The sequence below is a fragment of the Otolemur garnettii genome, unplaced genomic scaffold (genome assembly GCF_000181295.1).
Source record: "Otolemur garnettii isolate 467f Iridium unplaced genomic scaffold, OtoGar3 scaffold00011, whole genome shotgun sequence".
Lineage (NCBI taxonomy): Eukaryota > Metazoa > Chordata > Mammalia > Primates > Galagidae > Otolemur > Otolemur garnettii.
The window spans coordinates 5,230,664-5,236,484 of NW_003852406.1; positions in this window are offsets into that span (position 1 = coordinate 5,230,664).

A 5,821-nucleotide genomic window follows, 5' to 3' on the forward strand; every position below is an offset into this window, starting at 1 on the left:
AAAAAAAAAAAAAAAGAAAAGAAAAGTGCTCCACATGCTGATGAAAAGAATGTATATTCAATAGTTTAGGTGAATACTCTGTAAATGTCTGTTAGGGTCCCCTTTAAGTTTACTATTTCTTTATTGATTTTCTACTTTAACAATCCGTGAAGCTGTCTGTAGGGCACCAAAGTCCCCACCAATTACAATTCTATTGTTTATTTCTTTGCTTACATCTAGTAGGATTTGATTCATGAATCTGGAAGCTCCTGTGTTAGGTGCACATATATTGAAGATTGTTGTGTTTTCTGGTTGAAGTACTCCCTTTACCATTAGGTAATGGCCATCTGTGTCTTTTTTTTTTTTTTAACCATTCTTGATTTAAAGTCTATTTTATCTGAAATGAGAATAGGTAAACCTGCTCACATTTGGTTTCCATTTGCAAAGAATTTTTTTTTTCCATCCTACCTTGAATCTGTGTGAGTCCTTGTGAGTTATATACCATTCGTGGAGCATATACCTGGGGTGTGTTTTCTATCCATTCAGCCAGTCTATGTCTTTTAAGTGGGGCATTAAGACTATTTACATTCAGTATTAGTATTGATAAGTACAATACTGTTCTGTTCACTGTGTCAAATGATACCTCGTTCTTTTGATTTCTCTCTTGCGCTTTTGTTTTATAAGGCAAAGAAAGCTAAGTGAGCTTTAATTTTCAGGTGTTTGTACACTGGTGAGTATGAATTGTGCTGATCCATGTCTAATGCAGTTCTAGGTACTTGCTCTAGGGCAGGTCTGATTGTGACTAATTTCCTTAGTATTTGCCTGTCTGAATAAGTTTTTATTTCTCCTTTACTTATGAAACTTAGTTTTATAGGATTCATATTTCTTGGCTGGCAGCTGTTCTGTTTAAGAATGCTAAAAGGGGGACCCAATCTCTTCTGGCCTGTAAGTTCTCTGCTGAGAAGTCTGCTATTAGCCTGTTGGGCTTTCCTTTGTAGTTTAGTTGTTGCTTTCATCTTGCTGCTTGTAGAATTTTCTTTTATTTTTACTTTGTCCAAGACTATATGTCTTGGAGATGTACTATTATTTTGTTATGAATCTTCCTGGAGTTTAATGACCATGTTGTATCCTGGACATCTGAATCTTTGGAGATACCAGGGAAGTTTTCCTCAATAATTCCCTAAAATATATTTTCCATGCTTTTTCCTTTTTCTTCTTCTCTCTCGGGGCTATCTATAATTCATATTTTGGTTTGCTTCATGAAGTCCCACATTTCTCTCAGTGACTATTCATTTTTCTTTATTCTACATCTTTGAATGACTGGGTTAGTTCAAGAGCCTTTTCTTGAAGCTCTTCTTGGTCTAGTCTGTTACTGATGCCTCTGCTGTATTTTGAAACTCTCTAAATGACCCTTTCATTTTGTTAAGTTCTGTTATATTTTTTCTTAAGTTATCTAGCTGTTTAGCAATTTTTTCATTTTATCATAGATGTTCTAGAATTTCTTTTTGGCTTCTTTGTGTTGGTTTTCAACTTTCTCTTCAATCACATTCATCTTGTCTGCCATTCATATTCTGAAATCTATTTCTGACATTTTGACAATTTTCTTTTGGTTTAGGTCCATTGCTATAGATCCACTGTGATCCTTTGAAAGCATCAAACTAACTTGTTTTTTCATGTTGCCAGAGTTCCTTTGCCAGTTCCTTCTCAACTGAAATCTCTTCTCTCAGCTCGGGGAAGATAGGTTTGCAACATACCTGTTCACCTTTGATGGGAACTTTCTACTTAGTGGGAAGTAAGAGTGGTCCCTAGATGGTCCTTCTGTTTTGTTTTTGTTTTGAGACAGAGTCTCACCCTGTTGCCCCTGGCTAGAATGCTGTAGTGTCATAGCTCACAGCAACCTTAAACTCCTGGGCTCAGGTGATTCTCCTGCCTCAATTTCCCGAGTAGCTGAGACTGCAGGTACCCACCACAACACTCAGCTAATTTTTTCTATTTTTAGTAGTGAAGGGGTCTTGCTTGTTCAGGCTCCTGAGCTCAAGCAATCCACCCATCTTAGCCTCCCAGAGTGCTAGGATTACAGACAGGAGCCACTGCACCCGGCTTAGATATAATCTGGAAGACTGACCCAGCTGGGGAGGGGCAGATGCACTGAGAGCCCATGATGCAGCTATGTGTTGTTCCATTCCCTTGTGATTGTCACAGTCTAAACTGGTGCTGGATCATCTTCCTACAGAGTGGTGGGTTATTCCCACTATTGGAAGCTTGGACTGGAGGCTGAGCAAGTCCTTCTCCACGGGAGGCTGGCATTGTGAGAGACTGCTCTGTCTGGGTCTTCCCACATTGGTGACAGTGGCAGCTAAGTGAGGCAATCTAGGCAGTGGTCATGAGCATCAAGACCAGGGGTGTTCACTCCAACTGGGTCTAGATGTAATGGCAGCTTGAGGCTAGAAGATCCCTGGTAGGACAATGGACCACAAGGGCAGTTTCCACCAGCTAGGCAGTGGGAACCATGCTGGCAGGGCTATACATTCTGGCAACAGGGCTATACATTCTGGCAACATCACCAGAGCTTCAGGTGTGAGCCTCAAGGGCACAGCTGCAGGACCCAATGGCAGGAGGAAAGCCTTGGATCCAGGACTATGGGGCCAGCAGCAGCACTGGAACCTTGGGGGTGAGGCGTAGGATAGGACACCACCAAGGAAACCTTGGAATCAGGGCTGCAGGGCCAAGCAGCAACATGAGAACAACAGGGCTGTGAAGCTGGGTAGCAACCTGAGGGTTTTGAGGGTGGGGCCATAGGGCAGGGTTACCGGGAAGTTGGCGTTCTTCCCCTGCCAATGTCCTGCACTGGCAGTCACCACAGGGCTTTTCAGGTGCCAATTGCGGTACCTGTTCTGCTCAGATCCCCCGAGTGGGGAAAGGGTACTCAGGTCCCAGTTATGGGGCATGCAAGAGCATCCACTCCCCTCACTTCCTCCCTGGCCCAGCCACGGTGATATAGAGGTAGCTGTTGCAAAGCAAAGCCCATGGTGTTCTAGAACTGACAATTCAGAATGGTATTAGATGCAACAATCCAGGAACAAGAGTCACCAGGTTCCTGCTATGGCCCACTCTCTGGGACAATGTCACTGCACAAACTCCAAGTAGCTCCCTGATCAGTCTGGAGGTCAACAGTGGTGGTGCTGGGAACCCTCTCACTACTCAAGCCACCGTGCTCATGGTGGGGACCATAAAGCCCCAGGGTTCCTCCTATCCATCCCAAATGGGTGGACACCTCCCCCAGCTACCTTCTGACCTTGCTGAGTGGATCACCCTGTCACCTTCACCTTACGCTGAATGTCCACTGCCACTTCTTCAATGATTCATAGTGCTCTCTCCAATAAGGCCTATCTATAAGTAGGAATCCACCTTTGAATCCTCCCCTTGAGAGCAGTGTGTGTGGGCTACTTCTAGTACAACATCTTGCCCCTCTGCCAAGGCTACAGGTTCTAATCCAAAGCTGCCATATTGGCCTTTGCCTTTGCTTTAGGCAAGTGTAAAATGGAGATCAATCTCAAGGGGTTATACACATAGAAACTTCGTGAAAAGCATAAACCAATACACAAATGTGGAGTAGTATTGTTACTGAGTATTTTTTCCATATAAGTGATTCCTAATGTCATATATCGAATGTGTTACTGAAATTTGTTTTATAACTTTTATCACAGGTACACAGTACATAACCTAAGTTATAGCTGTACATATTATTAAAATCTTCCTCACACAATAAATATTTCTATGTACCAACTGTTCCCACTCTGAAACTTACTTTATAAAGGCAGTATTTTTGTAGCTTTCTTTGGAAAGTTTTCTGGTTCCAGAAAGGTTATATAAATATATATATGAGATTCAAAGTCATAAAATGACCTACTACCTTGACTGATGAAAATATAAAAAAGGAACATATGTCCAAGCAAGTTTGCAGAAGCATGACTAACCTGCACCTACACATGAGGAGACCTTACATCTATAAAGTAGTACCTTTGTGTGCTATGCCAACAGACCTCTACTCTAGCTCAGATTTCCACAAGTATTTTTCAATGATAGGTACTTTGCTAAAGGTTAGATGTTCAAGAGGTAGATGTCAACAACACTTAGAGATAAGTAGAGGGAGCTTAAGGCCCTCACACTCAACAGAGGCAAGATATTTAAATACTAAACACTACCCTGATAACCAAAGTTCCTTTTACTTTATTATTCTGGAAAGTTTCCAAGGAGAAATAGTTTAGAAACCATTCTATTATTACCAATGCCTTTTTGTGGTTCTTTTCCTCTTAACCAATGAGATCAGTGACTATGCAGAAACAATTACACCAGGACTGGGTCAATCTGGTGGTATATACTTTAGGTGCTGACACAGAGGAAAATCTCAACCTGACATGTCCCTTCCTACTGCCTCTGTCACCTCCAACCCTACCTCCCACTCTTCCTCCAGACCCCAAAGCAAATACCATGGCATCCCTGAGGAACAGGACTAAACCTGTCCAATCACAACTATTATGAAGATGGAGAGGGAAGGAGGCAAGAAGACAAAGCCCCCCAGGACACATGAGAAACCTGGAAATGGGACATGGCAGGAAGCCTGAGGTGTGAGTCAGGAGCAATCAGACACAGGGGTAGATACTTGCTCACTAAGTCTGCAGAGGGACCTCCTGGTAACAAAGAAAAAGGAAACAACAATGTAGGAAATGGTAGGAGAAAGAAAAACAAGGGCTTGAGAACTGGGTTACTGTGATTAACGTAAAAAAAACTGTAGGAAAAAAAGAAATGAGAAACCTTAAAACAGATAAAATTAAAATATAAACACAGATTGAAAATTTGTGACAACTCAAATGAACCAGTTGATTAGAAATGAGAGTAAGGACAAAATGGAGATGGGCTAGAGTATATAATCATTAAAATCTGACAAAATAATGGTAGCACAGATTTAAGTTGCATAATAGCTTGCAAGGAAAATAAAAGCCATCTGTCCTTCCACAGTATAATTTAATGAGGCCTGTCTGGCAGTGATGAGGTAATTCTTTCAGAGTCTAATGTAAGAGCACTAGAAAGGTGGGTTTCTGGAACATGTTTGCACTGGTACACATCAGAGAGGGGCAGTGAACAGTGCTGCCAGCTCACCCAGCACAGTCCTCCCACTTTCTTGGGGTTACACCCATCCCTGCATGTTTAAGGAGGCATCAGTCATCTTTCTTTTAGAATTGTCTCTCAGTGACACCACTGAAGAGGTCCTTGATTAACAAAGATGACTCATTGGAAGTTTTGCTAACTTGCATTTTGTGAGTTTAGGAAGCCTGAGGTATGGGCACCAAAAATAGCTGCTTCTTCAGATTCCTCAGACACTTCAGGAACAAGATCGACATCACTAACAGAGTAATCTGACCAGCTCTCAAAACCCAAAGAATCTCACCCATGTGGCTCTCTTTTCTCCCCCAAACCTCCACAAATCTTTTCTTGTTTTTCACATAGCATATGTGCATATTTTTCTTAGCTTGCCTATTGAATCACAGGCAGCTTGGCAACTTGGAATCTGCCATGGTTTGTTCTTGATATCGCACTGTGAATGTCTGCAACCTCTTCCTCTGAAATCTAATTATTAACATCAATATTCCACTAATTCATCTGACTCTTATGGCATGTTTTGGGTATAAAAAATTCAGAAACTAGTTTTTTTTTTTTTTTAAGAGACAGAGTCTCACTTTATCACCCTCGGTAGAGTGCTGTAGCATCACAGCTCACAGCAACCTCCAAGTCCTGGGCTTAGGCGATTCTCTTGCCTCAGCCTCCCAGGTAGCTGGGACTA